Source organism: Seriola aureovittata, chromosome 20 (genome assembly GCF_021018895.1).
Source record: "Seriola aureovittata isolate HTS-2021-v1 ecotype China chromosome 20, ASM2101889v1, whole genome shotgun sequence".
NCBI lineage: Eukaryota > Metazoa > Chordata > Actinopteri > Carangiformes > Carangidae > Seriola > Seriola aureovittata.
Window position 1 is genome coordinate 18,051,514 of NC_079383.1, and position 20,459 is coordinate 18,071,972.

A 20,459-nucleotide genomic window follows, 5' to 3' on the forward strand; every position below is an offset into this window, starting at 1 on the left:
GTCACGGTCACCGTAAACATTAGAGCATGGTGCCAGAAGCCCGAATGGCATCCCCTTCCGAAGAGGGGCGTGGTCAGGCACAGCTCATTTGCATTTAAAGCTACAGACACAGAAACAGCCTGTTCTGAACAAGGCTGAAAAAGAGGGGTTTATAGGCATGCTGAAATAAAGGATCGGAGTGGATTTTTTAGCAAGAAGCTTCGAAGACATGCTTTGGGGACCTCTGAGACTTATTCAAACTTGTTGAAAAGGAGCATAATATGTCCCCTTTAAGAGCTGTCTGAAGGCACAGCAAGCACGGACTGCTACACAATGAGTCCCATCTTGCTGAAGTTGCAGTAAAGAATAAATGAAGATACACTGAGGTGAATAGAGTGCAGTCCACTCTGCTCAATGCCACAGTGTCACCTGAATAAGTGATGCCACTGAAATTGTCTTGTGCTCTTGCTTCAAACAAATAGAGAGACAGAAAGTTGTCACTCTGTTGCAGTGGAAAATTCCCCAAAAAATGTGCTTGATCTGTGAAATTTGAGTTGCTTATCAGATTCTAAAGTTATCTATGTTGTTTTATAAACCCTTTTTCCTCTGTCTATGCCACAGTATATGGCCAAAAGTATGTGGACAATATGGTCTTGGGCTGTTTTTCATTATCAGGGCACTTTAGTTCACTAAAAGAAAGATCTTAATGCTACGTCATCCAATGATCTTTAGACAACAGTAGGCTTCCAACTGCCCATGCGCAAAGTTATAGTTTTCCTAGTTTGGTGTGGAAGCACTTGACAGGTCTACGGGCCCCGACCCCATAGGATGACTATGGACCAGGCCTGATTGCCCAATAGAAATAATAATGATAATAATAATAATGATATTTGTCTAATAATTAACAGCGGATTAGAGCTATACCTCACTTTCTTTGAGCTTGTCTCTGCTTGTGTTGTACTGTATTTAATGCTGCATATAACGTTTTGCTATATAATGCAAATCTAAGTTAGGCTATTGAATATGCAGTAATGCTGCAGCTCAGACTTGTAAAAATATTTGCTAGTTGACAAACCAACATAACACTCTTTCCAGCATGTATGTTTTCTCGGTCAACAGCACCTAGAAATTATTGGTGTCAGAGCAGCGATGGAAAGATTTGTCACTGTAAATAGAAGTCAAAGACACACTGATACTTCCGAGCCCTCAACACATTCTGAAAGAACTGAACCCGAATCAATAAAATGAAACTTGCTGAACTAAAATCAGACTTTTGAAAGGCGGATAAAGTGATTCAGGATAGCAGTTATTTTGGAAGCAGTCCTCTTTGTCCCGCTCAGTAATAGATAGAATTACGGCCTCGTGGTTGTCTGCCTCCACCACTCAGACTAGTTTCAGGTTACATCTCTATTTATCCAGAGTCATATAAGATATTAACCATGTGTCCACCACAATTTGGCTAAAAAGGGATTGTGAGGTCACACTGATCTTGACTTTTGACTACCAAAATTCTAATCAGTTCATCCTTGAGTCCCAGTGTAAATTTGGGACCACTATGAAAGGATTCCCTTGAGATATTGCATTCACAAGCCCATAACTGCCTTTTGGGAGGTGACCTGGACCTTTGACTACCAAAATTGAGTCTTTCCTTGAGTGCAGGTCAACGTTTTGGCCAAATGTGAAGAAATTCCCTCAAGGCGCTACGGACATATCGCATTCACAAGGCCAAAGCCACGTGTGAGGTCACCACGACCTTGACCCTTGACCGTACTTGTGAATGTTTGTGCCAAAATTGAAGAGGTTCCATCAAGGCGTTACTGAGATATCATGTCCACAAGAATTGGACATATGGTCGCCGGCGTGGACACATTAAAAAGAGAAATCTACTTATCTGTTGCAGCAGCAAAAGGAATGAATATAGACTAATTTTGAATGGATTGAAATTGTTATTTTGTTAAGAAAATTGTGGCACAAAAGAAAAGACTATTCTTGATAGTCGTCTTACAACTGGATATTGTGGAGCTGACCTGTCAAGAAATATGTATCAATGCAAAGCAATTTGTTCAGCATTTTAAACTTTCTGGCTGACAGATTTTACAATTTGCAAAACCAAATGTGAAGTTTCTTTCCTTCTGCTGTTTTTTCACTGGTTTCTAATGTGATCCTCTTTCTCCTCCTCACGTTTGTGCCCAAGTTTGCAAGTCAGTTTAGCCTGTGAGCTCAAAGGCTTGTCCTTCTCAATCATTACTCTGTGTTTGCTGAAACAGCTTTGGATCCCATAATGGACTTGTTGGAGTGTGTTCCCGTCAGCTGCCTTTCATAACTGCCACAGGCTCTCTCACTAATTGTCAGCTCATCTGTTCACCTGATCATCTCCATTTTCTGTCACATTCGCGTGCAGTGTTACTAATATTACCACTTTCTGACATGTTGAACATGTCACAACAGAACCAAAAGCTCTAATATATCTGACTTGGTGCTGAATAATGTGTCAAAGCAAACACAGAATCCTCATGTCAATCCCAGTCCATCATTCAAGATAAATAGATGCTAATTCTCAAGCTATTTTAACAATTTTTTAACCCCAATTGTTCCTGTCTAACATCTGTAGCTTTGTTAGATAACTATTCATTCATTATGCAAATTACACTTGTTATTATGCTGCGTTCATGTCATGTGGGATGGATGGTAGCAATGGGAGAGAATCCCATGGTAACAACAATAAAAATGGTGATTGGCAGTTTCTTAGTAACAGTGAATGAAGTTTAGTGATGAAAACCAGCACAGCAATTGTGTTCTCTTTGTGGTCGTTCTGTGTCTTTTTATGGTAATTTTGTGTTTCTTTTTAGTTATTTTGAGTCTCTTTATGACAGTTTTGTGTTTTGACCTTTGATTTAAGGTCAAATCCCATCTCTTTGTAGTCAGTTTATGGTAGTTTTTGTTGTATCTTTATGGCCATTTTACATCTTTGTGTTTACTGCATGTACTGCATTTACTGCATCGCTTCGCAGTTGTTTTGAGTGTCTTTGTCTTTCAGCTGAGTTCTATGATGTTCAATTACCGCCATCGTGGTTTTCTGCCTTCACTACTCAGACTAGTTTCTGTTTATGTCCCGTATGAAATATATATATACACACGCATAATATTAAAACCACATTTTGACTATTGACCCCCAAAAATCTAATCAGTTGAGTCCTAGTGAAGGTTTGTTCTGTCAAGTCAATATCGTGTCCATGTGAATGGAACGGACAGACAACCTCAAAACAACATGCCTCCGGCTCTGGCTGTCGTCAGTGCAGAGGTGTAAAAAACAGGCTCTGGCCTATGGGTCCTTGACCTCTCGGGCCCCTAGGCCTATAGCCCTGTTCAGTCAGCCATCCATGGTCACTATTTACCCTCCCACTGTAAAATATTAGAGGGATTTGACCTCTAGTTTAACCAGTGGTTTTGTTGTTATTCTAGTTGGGCTGAGATGTACAGTAAAGGCCCATCTAAAGGAAGCACTGTGCATGGGATGCGACCGCCTGCACACACAGCACTTGCTCTGTCCATGAGGACACTTGTGAGGAGACATTTCCATATGAGGAGCCATCCCAGTCAATAAAACACTTTGACAGAACTGGTCCTGAGTTGTGAAACCTCCACCAGCCCTGAATGGAAATGCAGGTGCTGGAGAATAAAGGGAACATTATGCAAATGTAGGTTCTGTTCGGCTAAATTATTTTGGTATGACACAGACCTTTTTCCTCTCTACTCCTGTTTTATGGGGACTTTATGCCACATTACAGAAGGTGCAGTGAAGTTAAAATAAAACCCTGTTGAAAAAAATCACTTGACTTGACTTGAGCTTTTAGAAAAACAAGAACATGTCATCTATTTATACTTCAGTTTTTAGTAGCATAGGACCCACCAACAGGCAAAAATGTATCATATATATAGGATTAGTAAGCAGGGATTGTTCAGTCAAAGGAAACAGGTGATACCTCACCTTTTTCTTGTCTGTGCAGGTGAACCTGATCAATCCTAATGTGTCAGCTGTTTCTCATTTCCTCATCAGCTCTCTGTGTATTCAAGGGAGGACTCTTCTATGCAGCCATTGTCAGTTCCTCATAATTGCCTCAAAGCTTTTTGCTTGCTGCCAAGTTGTTGTTTTTTTTGTGTGTTTTTTGCTACCTGAAACCTTCCTGCTTTGTTTTGCAGTTCAGCCTTTTCAAACTGAAACTACTATGTCTATTCTTTGCATTTAATTTCTCAGTCTAACATTAGATTCTGTTGCATCATTTTAGCCTGACAACAAGCCCAGCAGTCATCGACACCCAACTTGTCGCTCACACTTAAGACCTGCTCTTGCACTGCACTGTTACAGTGGGGAGAACAAGTATTTGATACACTGCCGATTTTGCAGGTTTTCCCACTTACAAAGCATGTAGAGATCTGTGATTTTTATCATAGGTACACTTCAACTGTGAGAGACTGAATCTAAAACAAAAATCCAGAAAATCACATTGTATGATTTTTAAATAATTAATTTGCATTTTATTGCATGACATAAGTATTTGATCACCTACCAACCACTAAGAATTCTGGCTCTCACAGACCTGTTAGTTCTTCTTTAAGAAGCCCTCCTGTTCTCCACTCATTACCTGTATTAACTGCACCTGTTTGAACTCGTTACCTGTATAAAAGACACCTGTCCACACACTCAATCAAACAGACTCCAACCTCTCCACAATGGCCAAGACCAGAGAGCTGTGTAAGGGATCAAATTGTAGACCTGCACAAGGCTGGGATGGGCTACAGGACCATAGGCAAGCAGCTTGGTGAGAAGGCAACAACTGTTGGCGCAATTATTAGAAAATGGAAGAAGTTCAAGATGACGGTCAATCTCCCTTGGTCTGGGGCTCCATGAAAGATCTCACCTCGTGGGGCATCAGTGATCATGAGGAAGGTGAGGGATCAGCCCAGAACTACACGGCAGGACCTGGTCAATGACCTGAGGAGAGTTGGGACCACAGTCTCAAAGAAAACCATTAGTAACACACTACACCGTCATGGATTAAAATCCTGCAGCGCACGCAAGGTCCCCCTGCTCAAGCCAGCACAAGTCCAGGCCCGTCAAGTTTGCGAACAACACCATCCCAACCGTGAAGCATGGAGGTGGAAACATCATTCTTTGGGGATGCTTTTCTGCAAAGGGGACAGGACAACTGCACCGTATTGAGGGGAGGATGGATGGGGCCATGTATTGCAAGATCTTGGCCAACAACCTCCTTCCCTCAGTAAGAGCATTGAAGATGGGTCATGGCTGGGTCTTCCAGCATGACAATGACCTGAAACACACAGCCAGGGCAACTAAGGAGTGGCTCTGTAAGAAGCATCTCAAGGTCCTGGAGTGACCTAGCCAGTCTCCAGACCTGAACCCAATAGAAATCTTTCTATCTATCTTTCTGGACCAAATATTCTTTTTTTCTGATGTATCAAATACTTATGTCATGCAATAAAATGCAAATTAATTACTTAAAAATCATACAATGTGATTTTCTGGATTTGTGTTTTAGATTCCGTCACTCACCGTTGAAGAGTACCTATGATTAAAAATTACAGACTTTTACATGCTTTGAAAGTGGGAAAACCTGCAAAATTGGCAGTGTATCGAATACTTTTTCTCCCCACTGTATCTGTCTATACACACACATACATGTAGGCCACAGTAAATATTCACCTTGCTGATGGCTCCAAAAAGAGGACCAACAAACGACAAACCCACGTGACGATCAGACTGTTTAATGCTGCAGCAGGAAAACAGGAGAAATCAACACCACTGGCTTACTTAATTGATTTATGTGATTTTAAAATACACCTTGACATAAAACAGATACACATTTTAGTCTTTATATGAACATGAGTATTTAAAAGGGTCAGACTTAAGTTTATGAACCCATTTTGATTTAGACGCTTCTGTTGTTTCCCAAAGTTTACCAACAGGCAGAGTGCAAAGACTTCCTTTTCTAGGTATTACATACAGGCTGCGCTGATGATTTTTTGCCACAGTGATATTCTTACATCTAGTCTGCCTGGCCAGATCTGTCCTGACCCTTTATTTCACTCCTGCTGTCTCTGTTTGCATCACAAAAATACAGTGATTATCCACCTGTGCTACCATAGCTTACATATAATCTCTGCTTCGTTATAGCCAGAGACAACTGATGTTATAAGGTGCAATGAATGTTACCTTTTTTTTTTTTATTGTATTTTCTCAAAAAGGTTTTACATACTTGATTTTAACTCCCAAGAAAGAAAAACATCTCTCGGTTTAACAGCTCTAAAATGTGAGCATCCACAGTGTGGAGTGGAGAGCTGTTCTGAGTGACTGCCTGATTACACAACGCTGCTAATCAGTGTTGAAACATCTGTTAACACAGGGACGTGTTGGATGCACAAACCGCTCACAACAGACCAGTCAAACAAAGGCTGAGTTCCAATTCATTAAACATGCTGTTACTCGCAGAGGAAAAATAAGTGATATTTTCAGATTTAATAACTCTGTGTAATCTGAATATCCTAACAGGAAGATGAGAGGATTTCATGGACTCGAGGTTAACTTGACAAAACAAAGGTCATACTTCCATTTCGCATCAAATATTGGTCGCAGATGATCCATAGATACTGGGCTCAGAGAGACAGATAGATATATAGATATATTCTTTATTGCCCTATTTTCAAGGAAATTTGTTGCCACAGTTTGTGCAGAGCCTCATATAAACATGACCATGCTCCAATCCTCACAGGATACATACCCATCAATACACACATGATACACATTACATGTCATAACCTGTAAATGTGTGCTGTACTGTACAGTGTGTGTGTATATATGGCATTGCAGTAAGGCTACAGTGAAAGCAGTTATCCAGTAAACCAGCAGATGTTGCTCTCAGACAAGATTTCACCTTCATGGACCTCACAGCTGCTCTGCTTTCTGCAGTGTCTGCTGCACAATGCATCCTACACTGATTTTTTTTTTTTTTTTTTTTTTTTGTCAAACTACTAAATATGTGGTTACAAGGATTAAGATGGGGGAAAATGTGAATTAAATGTGAATTACAAAATGATATTTACTGTCTTTTCTTTTTGTTTTTTCCCTGATAAAATACTTCAAAATCTAATGAGGTAAAAAGAAAATCAACCTTTGCCTGAACTGTTTGCATCTCATGAACATACATAATATATATATATATATATATATATATATATATATATATATATATATATATATGTATATATATAACTCTGACTCAACTGACTCACTAAATGTTATTTTGTCAGGGAAGCACTTTTTTTCCTATTCATCATTTTTAAATGCCAGCACTGATTCAAATATTCAATTTGACTACTTTCCATCTTGAAATCTAAATCTTTACTAAACAAACATTGACAGAACATGAGGTAAAAAGCTTCCTGCTGCGCTTTCCCTTCACACATTTATTTGATTTTTTATTTTTTTAGAAACTCACTAAAATGTCCCCTATTATGTCCCCATGATAGATACTGTGGTGTTAAAAGTATCATTCACTTTTATCCTCGTACCTTGACTGAATTTCTCACATGAGGTTTCCATGACGACGCAGCTTGAGGGGTTGATGGAGAATGGGCAGTAGGTGATGCTGTCACTGCTTCGCTGAACTTAGAAAGTGTTCCGATTTTGAATTTAAAACTTTATCATAGACAGATAGAATGATTCCTGCATAAAATCTTGTTTTTCCCATGGTTGTCTATTACTCAGTCAGTCTCCCTTTATAAATGTTTTTCTCCCATTGTTATCAGTTTGAATCCAATAATAGTTTATCACGCCCTGCTCTCATACATCGCTGCAGATGGAAACATCACACAAAGACAGAGGCTCAGAGCCTCTCTTCTGATTCGCTCACCGACTTGTTGTTGCCTGAGCTCCAGAGAGAAGCCTGAGAGAGGGGATGTAAAACTACATTTAGATTGTTTTTGTTACTTAAAACCACATCTTCTGATGGACATCAAACCTTAAAATAAAACACTGGAAAAGAGTAAAATATGGAACCTGTAATTGCTGCCTGAAACTGCAGATAATGTGATGTGCCAGTGAAGGGGAGTCACTAGACAGCCTTGACATGCCAGTTACAAGCATGCCAGGTGCCCATCCAGTAAGACTTTACACCTGTACAGAGACTTGTATATTAAGAAAACCTAAAAAAAATGAAAAGTAAATGTATTTATACCTAATGTACCTTATTTAAACTGATTTTACTTGGAGCAGTAAAAAGTCAAGTTGTTTGTATATTAATAGAGAGAAAACCCTTTATCGAAGCAAAATTTAAGACTGAAATCAATTCATTTTTTAACCTTTAGGAAGCTTTTGTTACAGAGTTGAACTTTGGTCAACTTTTACATGCAAATGTGTGGCACTGGCTGAATGCAAATCATCTTGGCAGTGCTGACATTTTTGGGAATGGAGCAGCTTTTGTTACATAAACCTGCTCTGTGGGAGTAGTGATTAACTTTTCCTTGAATCACCTTATTGGCCGCAAGTGCATGAGGTCATTATGACTGTTATGTTGGTTGGTTGGTGAGTCCGTATGTTTTTATGGATCTGTTTTAATAAACCACAATACTGAAGAAAAAAGGCACCAGAGTTTGGCTGAATGAAGCCAGAGAAGAAATGTGTGCATTATGATACTTTGAGCCGGGCTAGATAAAAGCTTCCCCAAATATTGTTACACTTAATCAAAATGTGAATGTCAAGTGAATAAAGAAACCCCATCAGTGACGCTGATTTCCTCCACAGATTGACATTTAAAGGGTGTTCTGACTGCTTTTAAACACTAGACTTCCTATCAAAAAAAAGAATATAAGTGATTTCAAAAATGCTTTGCCTTATGTAATAAAAGAAAGCATTGTCTTGCTATTTCCATATAGATGAATGTATTTTTCTTCTGGCAGGAACCTCTGACGTTCAAGTTCTTAAAATATAAATCATACCAAATCCAATCAAGCTGAAAAGTTCAACTTCATTGCTCTTAAAGTTCAAACTTTTAAATAGTTTTTCAGTCCTGTCTCATTCAAAGTTATAGTTTTTTTAATCTATTTTTTCTTTTCTTTCTATAAATTCTAATTCATCCAGTAGTCCGTCATGGTTTTATCAGTGGCCTCAAACAGCCAATTTAGAGGTAATTAATGGTAAAATTAAGAAGAACTTGACTCACTAATGCTCTTGTGGCTGAATGGAAATCCCTGAAGCCAGGCTGTTACAGCAGCAGAACCCATGCATTTGGAAGGACATGTTCAACACTCACATATTTGGGTGTCCACATACATTTGGATTTCCTTTGAGTTTCTCCCTTCCATCACGGCAGCCAATCCATTTCTTTTTTTTAACATGTAGATTAACTGTCATCAGGCATCGCATGCAAAGGAAAAATTAAATCCATTTGAATTAGGAACAAGAAAATAAAAGGAAACGCATGCATGACCTTTGGACATATGGTACATCATTAGTAGATGGACAACTGGATTTGAGTATAGCTGCTGTGAGTTGGATCCGTCTTTTGCATCCATGCTGCCCTCTCATTAGCGCCTGCTCCTGTACGTATCACAGTAATTTGTTGGATGAGCAACGCGTGCCCTCCATGGTAATGTGCTCATAGTGTTCTCTGTGGTTTGAGTTATTACCAAATATCACAAAATTACACCTAACCTCATTTATCAAACACACAGAGCCGAAGCTTCAAAAAAATAAAGTTAAACGAGGACATTGTGTGAATCAGCTTTTTTCTCCTGCGTGTGACACTTACACAATCTCATTTTCCAGGCGGGCAATAAATGCCACTAAATGGACAATATTCAAAGAGCCTCAGTCACATCTCATCATTTTATTAACACGAAGTAGACCACCCCGACACCTCACCCCTTTAAATGATTTGTCTGTCTCTCCCACTTTTCTCTTACCTGGCTCATCTTATGTTTCCTCCTTGCTTTCCCCTGTTTAAACAAAGGCGTGACCTTTTGTTTTCATGGTCTGCTCTTTGGTTCCCGGGAGCTTTGTAGAGCCTGAAAATTGATCACTGCAGGAGTCGCACGAACCAATTTCTACCTTAGAGTGATGTTATAGGTAAAAAGCCACAAAACACACAGACATGCACAATTCAGACAGACAAAAAGTAAAACGGATTCTAGAATTGCAACAGAAAAGGAAATCTCCCTAACTACGACTATCCTTACCAGAAAAGTGACATCACTGGCTATTTGTTCAAGTGCTTTTAATGACCCACATTTGTTTTCATGACGCCTTGGCTCTTTGACTGTCTTCTTGACTGATTGTCCTAACATTTACATCGTCTTTAAACATCACTTAGAAAGAAGCGTAGAATCATTATACTTTCGGAAGCACAGTGTTTCTCAGTGGAAGTGGAAAAAAAGTGAGATGTGCAAAACACCTTGTTTTTTTCCACCAAATTTCAATTTCATTCATATGAAATTTAACTGCATGATGAACAAAGATTCAGGTTATTTCTGCGTAAGGAAACAATTACTGTGACTTATACAATTTATATACGCTTCTAGTTGAATTGTTAAGCTGCTTTATATGATTTTAAGACATGATTGTCTTAACTTGACTCATCATGCGTGCTACAAGTAAATTGTTCTAGATTATTTATTTATAAACTGACTAACGCTGGTAATGTCCTTGATTGTTGTTTATTTTGACTCCTAAATCTTCCTGCTTCTTCAAATACTCAGCAAATGTGGATTAATTCATCACTGAAACAAATCAAGTCCCCAACAAATGCCCTGTTTCTTTCTGTTTGAGTACCGTTTGCTGAAAGTTGCAGTGCTCAGCTGTTAAGGAAATTAACCTTTTTTAAAAAACTCTATACTGTACATGTACAGTATTCATGAACCATTTTAAATATTTTTGTAGAGAAGTAGCAACCTCCACGGCCTAAAAATTAAGCCAACATAGCTGAGAGTTCGGCAGAGTCAAGCAAGTTTTTGCTTAACCAAATAGTTTCAGTTTCCTAAATTGAACAAGATCTTAATAATAGGTTAGTTAATAGTTGGTAGTTCAGAAAACTGTCATAATTTGAATTTTTTGCCCAATATGAAGTTGATAAGCATAGAGCATACATTTTATACACTATATCATCACATCTGATCAGAAACACTGTGGTTTTCCTTTAGAGGGTTAAAATGTGTGTGGGTTGTGTGTGTGTGTGTGTGTGTGGGTGTTGATTGAGCTGCTCGACATACAATAAAGAAATGAGGGGGTGGCAAAAGCCAGTGGCTGTTAGGTGAAATTCTCCTGGTAGGCTGATGGCCAGTAACTGCAATTGTGAAGAAGGTGAAACAACACGTTGGATGTGCTATGCTGAGATGAACTGTTAGATTCGTCTCTGCTTATAGAGAAAAGCAAATTACCTCTGAAGTGTTAAAATTTAAAATTGCCAGCAGTACTTGAGTCTAATTTAACACTTGTTGAAATCACAGAAGTTCCTATGATGTTGTCTTGTGGGCATACGTTGTGATTTAAATGACAATTTCTTTCCAATAGACTGTTTTTTATTTGTGGGGAGTGAGTGGGTGATGGCATGATGTAACTGTTGGAAATGAAAGAAATTAAAGTCAGTGTGGGCCTCCATCCAATCTAATTACAGAGCTGTAGCAGAGGTGGACTGTCATTTGCTGCTTTTATGAAATGGCTTCATCAGATGCCATTAACTTTTCTGTGGCTACGCAATAAGCGGAAAATGTACTTTGGACCCATGTGCACGCAAACAATATAAAACTGAACTCAATCATACCGCAGCTGTAATCCACTTCTAAATTGACACAAAGACATTTTTGTGTCTTGTCTCGTCAATACCTCCAAAAACATCAAATTGGATTTTGTGTCATGGGCTTGCTATTGTTCCGATCGCAGGAATTTTCCTTAATCTCTGTATTTGTCATCTTTCACCAAACCTGTTTTATTGAGAAATGCAAGGAACTCTGATTCCTCTAACCTCAAATGCTGATTCTGAAACTAGAAGCTATGTCATTTGGCCTGAAATGCAGCAAATTGGTTATCTCCAGAGAGATCTATTCCAAGAGAAAATCTCCAATAATTGCATGTGACACAGTTCAGTTAGGATATGTCATGCTTCCATTTGGCCCATTTTCTTCCGTGGCAGGGGTTGCTCATACTGCTGTATGATTTAGTGTAATTGCTTAAATAATTTAGCTCATTTTTGTGGTTGTAGGAAGTTTAATGGACCAAGTTGAATTTGCTGTAGGATCACATTCTTTTTGATATTTTGCTGGTGTTTTTTTTTTTCCTGCCTGGAGAGTGAAATATGAACAACACTTGCACAAAGGGTTAGGATTCACATGCATCAATTTCAGAGATGTATGTGTATGAAATATACATTTATCATAATGTTATGTATGAATCTTGGTCTGATAACAGTTGAAGGATATTTGCTGATGCTGCCTGGTAACTATCCCACAGTCCTGATGAAGCAGATTAACTCTCAGTGTTTTTAATTATTAAATTCTTCATAACATTATTGATTATCTTCCAAACTTTAGATTTGATTGTGGCTTATTTAGACTTTTAATGTTATGTAGAAATACTTTGAAACAACATTTTCAGGGGCTTTTTAAACTTTTTTAATAGATACTTGAAATATAAACAATGCTGTAAAACTGTCATTCAAGCATAATGTAAAATTTAACCATAGCTATTCAAAACCTTCTGTCCACTACTTGATCAGCAGCAAACAGCTGACGGACACTTAGAGACTAGCAGGTGAACATAGTGGAGCATTTAGCAGCTAAATAACTAGATGTTTCACAATAACCTACATCTACCAGTTATTCCTAGATGAAAATAGTTGCTGATTAGTTTTCTGTCGACCAGCTAATCAATTAAATGACTAATCGTTGGAGCCATAGATTAGAGATCAGACAATCTTTGAAATTCCTTTGTGTGTGATGCAACCAAAACAAAATTTGTTGGTGTTTTTAAAACTGTTTTAATCTTAGCAAGGTTTAAGGTTACTTTTCAATTTCCTAATGTCAATTTTCAATACCTTTTACCAAATTAACTTTGTTCATGAAACTTTTTTACTTAAGCAGAATATCTGTTTCATTGGGGAAAGTGTGTCATTTGGTAGGAGATTATAGGTCTAAACCAAAGTGAAAGGGGTCGGAACGTAGTTAAAGTTTCTATTCCTACAGAACTTTTTAATACTTTTCATAAAGTATTAAAAAGTATCCACACACTTAGTATCCACTCACCTATAAATAATAAATAATTTCAATAATTTCAAAGTCAAGCATATGTCTGGATTTGTGGATATCACTTTGAAATGAATCCATAGCACTCCATAGCGCCTCGCTGCAGCACACAGTGACCATGGTGAAATCCAAAAGCTTAATTTTTCCTGTGAATTTCTGCCGACATTTTGACAGACGTGGCAGTTTCTCATCTGCATTCAATGGTTCAAAATGAGATAACTGGCAAAGTCATTCTGAGTCAGGCAGAGTCATTCAACCATTTGTTCTCATAGTAATGGCTTCACCGTCTCAGTGAAGCAGCACTGTCTGTTAGCAGGAATTAACCTGATAATGAGTCTAATTTAATTACTTTTGTAATAAATTATGGATATCTTTGCTGTTGTAGGTTTGACATAGTTTGAGAATATTTCTATTTTGTGCATCATTTACATTTTACATACAGGATATCCTGTATTTCAAATACACCAAAAACTATGAAGAATCTAGGTGAAAATATCAATGTAGATAAGGACTGATGGACAGTATGATAAGCACTGGAAAATATCAATTTGTGAAAGTGGCAAGTGAAGGTGACCAATGATCCCAAATCCCTACTAGTGCAATAAATAATACTTACACAATATAAATAATTGTTATGCAGATGAGTCGTTTGTCCACTCTGGAACAGGGTGACCTCATCTGAGAAGAAGCTGCCCAGCAACAAATATGAGGCCAACATGACCCACTGCTGCAAATAAATATTAAAGCACATGTATCATGTTTGTGTGTGTGTGCTTAAGGCTGAGGTGGTCTTTGGTTGTTTTGTTTCCTGTTTGCTTGCATGTGTGTGTGTGTGTGTGTGTATGCTTTAAAGGTCAAACTGACCAATTTCTACTTGGTGTGTCCACACTATCTGTGTCACGGCCGGTACACAAGCAGGGAGGAGCCAAGCGGAAGTTCCAGTGATTGCAAACAGTTGAGCAGGTGGATCTGGAAAGAAAGTTGGGAAGTTCAGAGACATCTGGTGGGCAGGTGGAATAAACAGGGCTGAGACAGAAATCATGACAATCTGTGCACATTACTGTGTGTGTGTGTGCGTGCACACATTTGTGTGGCAGTCTTTAATGAGGCCTGATTTCCTGCTGGTTACTCAAAGCTGTATGTGGCTGAAGATAACAAAGAGAAAAACAGAACTAATTCGCTGCAGCGGCAGCATTTTGAGGACACGTTGCTTTCTTCCAATGTGTTCTAATGTTCAATCATGATGTGCCTTTGAAAACTAAATGTGTCACTGTCACAGTCTTTGTATGTTTTTTCAGCCCTTGCTATTTACAAAAGTTCACAACAAAGCAGCGAACTAAACACAACCAAGAAAAACCACCGACCACCAACTTTATGAGAGAAAGGATGCTTTGAGAACAAATTAGTTCTGCTATGATCAGGTTGACTTGATTACATGTGCATGTTTTAGCAATCCCTGACAGTCCATACTGTATAGTCAGTATTTTTACTTACAAAAGACTACTGTTTAGAAAGCCTTTAGTTATTTGTAACTTAGTTACTAAGGAACATCTGTGGCAATGTCCAATCAGAAAGAATTCAACATTGTAAACAAGGAAGTCAACTGCGGCATTACTTCTCAGCAAAAGATCTATCATAACGTTTAATAATGTCCTCAACTGACAAGTGTTTACAAGCATTGTCTGCCAATCCATCTGAGTTGATAATGGACAATATGCACATCATTGTTCTTTTTGTAGTAGGCGAAATGTCGTTCAGAGAATATGAACAATTAAGAATAGAGTAGTGTCAACCTAGTGCTTGTATTTGAGCTGTGAGACACTACTTATCACAAATAGAATATATACTAGATGCACTATAAAATGCTTTTGCTGAATAATGTTTTGAACAATATTGAAGATGTAAGGTAAATTCTTGTCTCTGATTTGCTCCCCCAGCCACTGTACATCCATATGTCTCACCTTTTTATACCAAAAAAATAAAAAAAACAACTTTATTAACAACAACTATTGTGACCGTGCTCCTGGAATTACATATGAAACAGGGGTTCCCCTTAGTGTCATTGAAAATTATAGAGGAATTTCAGATGGAAATTCTCTGGTGTTCTCTAGTAGTGCTACCACCAAATGCCTAATCTATGAGTGATCATGTATTGTAGGATTTTTTCCATAGAGCTTACCTGGATGGAAATGCTGATAATTACAACGCAGGAATGTCGTGGTTATAAGGTGTCAACAACCTTAGACGTGTGTGAGATGTGTGTGTGTGAATACAAGACATCTAGAGTACAGATTCACTCTTGTCTGTTTTCATGTTAAATACTCCTGGGTGTTATTCATATTAATAGTCTCATATTATCTCTACCAGCAACCACTGAGCTGAAGCCTCCCCAGAGAAGTTTCAGGAGTTATTGCAGATCATATGACTTTACAGAAAGCCCCTTTTCTGTAAAATGCTAGGATCTACTGAAGCAGACCCCATGAAAATGCTGGTCATCTTATGGCCAGTACAACATGCTATTTTAATTGACCCTCTTGTGCACAGGTTTGGTATCTCAGCATCAGCACTGAGCTGGATGAAATCTTATCCTTCTGCTGGGAACTTATATATATGACGTGTTTTTGTGAAACATTTTCTTACTGTGTCTCTCTCTCTCCATGGTTCTGAAAGAGTCAAACCCAATCTCTTACTCTGCCTATCCACACGGTCTTGGAAGAGATGAACCCACTTTCTTATTGTACCTCTCTCCATGGTCCTGAAGGGTCAATCCCAGTTTCTTACTGTGCCTCTCTCCATGGTCCTGAAATAGTCAATCTCAGTCTCTTACTTTGCCTCTCTCCATGGTACTGAAAGAGTCAAACCCAGTCTCTTACTGTGCCTCTCTCCATGGTCCTGAAAGAGTCAAACCCAGTCACTCTTTTCATAAACTGACTGCAGACAAGCAATAAAAAGTGAACACATATCTGTGATTACATATACTAACACAAGTGCTAGTACATGTAGCACTGTTACTATTTTTACTACATCTGTAATGACAACTAATGCAGCACATCCATGTGAGGTTATACAGTAAAATAAAATAAAAATCTTGAAATTGGAAGCAACTGAGCAAAGGCCCCAGATGCATGGAGCACTCACAAGGATGTCATTACTATGTTCCTGGAACTGCTGGCTCAACATAAAATAAATGACAAATTACATTATGTGTCTGAATTTGTGTGCACAAGCAAATTGTCTTCGTTGTTATGCAGCCGAAGCCCTGTTCCTGGACTGGATTATATATCTTAGAACTATCTCCCACTGATTAACACCACTCCCAAACAAATGCCCAGAAAAGTTTAACTCAACTACTCTTTCCTCAAACTACAGGCCAGCCACCAAAAACTTTGGAGTGATTTTTGATCTGACCTTTAATGGGCAGGGAAAGAAGGCAGTGCAGTTTGAAAAGGTCAGCCATGTTGTTATTCTTTCTTTTTTTTTTTAATGGAAACACTATATTTCCACACGATACAAAGAGGAATGACTTTAATGTCTCCATCTTGTTCAGAATACAGTTATAGAGGCCGATGGAGAGACTGCATCTTCCTCGTATGTAGTATTCTTGCTGTGGTCACCAATTACTTTTAGAAATGACTTTTACATTTTACTGTTCACCTTTAAATCACGACAAGTTATGGACCCAAGCTATGATTCAGTTCTATGTCAAGTAAAGCACAAAGTGAGATCTCTGTGGAGGGACCCTCTGACTGTTCTTCTGTAGTCACACGAGACTGAGGGTGACTAAACTTTGTGCCTGGAGGCTTTGAGAAAATTAGGTTTTCTGGAACAGTATAATTGCTTGTCTTCACTGGACCAATCTTGTCCCGAGACCTTTCTCATCACATTTTTTTAGATTCATTTTATAGCCTACTAAAAGTTTATTCATCACATGTTGTGATATTAATGTTTTGTTGTGTGATATAAACTTGAATTTTTTCCTTGAAGATTGAAAACTCTAATAATGCGATAACTGTTTGATGCCGTCTTGAAGGAGATTGATGAATTACAAATTGACCAAATAGACCATCAAATCAGCAACTTATCTACCAATACTACAATGCTGTGTTCCTTTGTTTGTTATTGAACTTACAGAGTTGACGCTACAGTGACTTGCTATCGGAAGGTGATGAGATGGTACGACTGGGCCGGGGCTAGCTGGTTAGCATGCGAACTTCAGTAGTAAAACATAGAAGCAAAACTAGAAGGTTGCTTTGAGTTGAAAAACTCTCGGTGAGTAAATGAATAAAGTTTGATGCTGAACTCACAACATTTCTTCTGGACTGGTAAGTCTAGAAGCTGTTAACGCAAAACGATGGCTATGTATCAATAGCAAAACTGAGAGCTGTTGATGACTAATGGCTGTTTACGTCTTTGTGCTTTGTACTTCTGTTTATTCAATATGCTTTTAATGCACTGGATACAGTAATGGGTCTCTATGTAAGACTTGTGCTTTTAAATGTGTTTTTGGGGGTGTTCAAAACTCTTCATGGTTGCTTGTCCTTTGAAAGGTGATGTCTTGCATTTTATTCTTTTGGTAAAATACTCTCAGTCCTATTGTCACACTTTAAAAATGTAAGGACCTAAATGCAGATACACACAAAAGCTCGTAGGTGAGTGAAGGTGCTTTAAAAAGCAAAAAACAAGCTACCATATAGACGGTTGGAAAAACTGAAGACCAGGCAAGCTGGCAATCCAAAACATAGGTAGCAAACTCCTGGAAAAACTAAAGAACAGACAAGAGGAATACAAGGGATGCGAACTGACATGGAAGACTGGGAGCACAGAGACTACAACGAGCACTAAAGCACTAAAAGGGGCAGATGTGACACATATTCTGTGTTTCTTCTTGCTTTGGCCATAGCACTGGCACCAACTATGAATTAGAACATTTTTCAAAAGTGAAGGTGTCACAGCTGGTGGCAGGAGTACAGGCAGGCTCATGTAACGAAGTTACTCCAACAGAATAAGTGATGAAGACCAGACTTACAAGGCAGGGTACAGATAACAGGTAACTAAATACAAGTAGCAGGCAGGTAACAGGAACCAGAGTCCAGGGCATGACCAGCACAAAGGAAAACCAGATAAATAACATTCATCATAACATTCAACACAACAGTTTTAGAAATTACTTTTATTCCATAGTGAAATAAACACAACCTTAAAAATTAAGACCTCTGCAGTAGGATCTGGAACTGAAATCTGAAAGCAACAGGCAGCTAGGACTGCAGTGACGTGCAATGATGTTTTTCTCAGCTGTATTGTGAATTAGCTGTAATTTATGACTAATTTTAGTAGCAAGGCAAATAAAGGGGCAATCTCAATTATCCACTCTGCTCACAACAAAAAAGTGTGCGCAAGTTTTTTAGAGCCACACTGGGATAAAAATAAAAAAAAATCTCTTTGTGACTGTTCTCAGATTTTAAAAGGCAGCTGTTGTGATACATACTAATACTAATGTGATTATGAAAGATTAAATGAACAGAAGATAATTTTTTAAATAAATTTCTGATTGCTTATAGAAACATTTCAAATATACCTCCTCCAGCATATTGCACTTTTGAATTCTTCAACCGAGGCAGATTTGATTTCACGATTACATTACGAGTAAATAGATGATTTACTATAAATGTTTTTTTCACTCCAGGAATGTAGCTTTTGTGGAAATAATGACTCCATAATTACTTAGGTGATAATTTAATTAGGTTCATTAATTACCATACTTAGGACTTCCTATTTTATCTGACTTACCTTCATCTTTGTAACAATATTTTGCAAATAATAAATGCTGAAAACCATCATGTGCATAGTTTGAATGATAATCACTTTGCCTTTTATTGTATTTATCCATGACACAAACTACAGGTAATTACCTTTTTGTGCCAGTAATTGCCAAATAATTACCAAACATATGAAAAGATAATTACCACACTGTGACACAGAGTGTTGCTTTGCCTCCCACAAATAAATTCATGCCTAGCCTGTATATCGAAACACGTCATTCTTGTGAGACTGCCTGTCCTTTCACTGAAGGTTATCCCTCTGCATCATCTCTGACATCTATTTTTAAAAATGCTCTCTTGGGAGAACAGCTTGTGTTACAGCACGTTGATTAGGGCTAAATATCGATTTCGTCATTAGCAACATTGTCACCGTGAGTTGTTGAGGCATTCTTTTCATTCAGTTTATTGCAAGAAGCTGATATTAATCAATATGACAGGAGACATTTTGTAAGCAAGTTAAGATGGCTGATTTACCTAGCAGGTTCTCAGTGAGTTGGAGATGCATGTCATCACCAGATCCATAATCAGATCCTTTAATTGCACTGTGACACATGGAATTATTGAATACTGTGAAATGAAAAATCTGCAAGAACTGAATGCCTCGAGACAGAAAACGATACAGAGCCATGTCTCAAAATATCTCAACATTTACTTAATGGTTTGGGACAAAATTTTGTACAGACACACTCATGGTTTCCAGGTAAATCCTTCACAGGCATGGTTTCTAATAAAATGTCTCAAAAACTACTGGATGGATTGTTATGAAATTTTGTTATAACTTCGGTGACCCCTTCCCTTTTAGGGGAGGGTCAAGACAAGATTTTAATTAGTTCAATACTTTGGGTTATGGTGGTCCTTGCGTGACAAAATTACCTCTTAGGTCACTTGTGCAAGGATCTTATTACAACCAATAATTAATTTTTATTATTAAGTGATTTCTAGCAGTTGTGTGAGACAGCATTAATGACTATAACCATGGCAACAAAGGTCCTGAGTGATCTTCCCCTAATCCTAATCATGTTGTTACAATAGCATTGTCATATCATAAAAAACTCAGTCATTTATTTTTCAGGCATATCTACTGCTGCTTGTGATTGTGTTATCTGAGCTCTGTCAACAGGGATGATCTGTACTCAATACTGTGCTTGAACTCATCCTGTGAAGACACCAATGGAGGACTAATGGCTCCTGTTTGTTCTCTGCTAATGTGCTGCTTTCACTAAGCTTCCTGTGTATAGATACTGTGTAACTTTAATGCTGCTGTAGTTGGTCTACATAAACTAACAAAAGCTGGCCTTGCACACTCTTAAATACGGGGAAATAAATGCATTTCTGTAATTATATAACTGACAC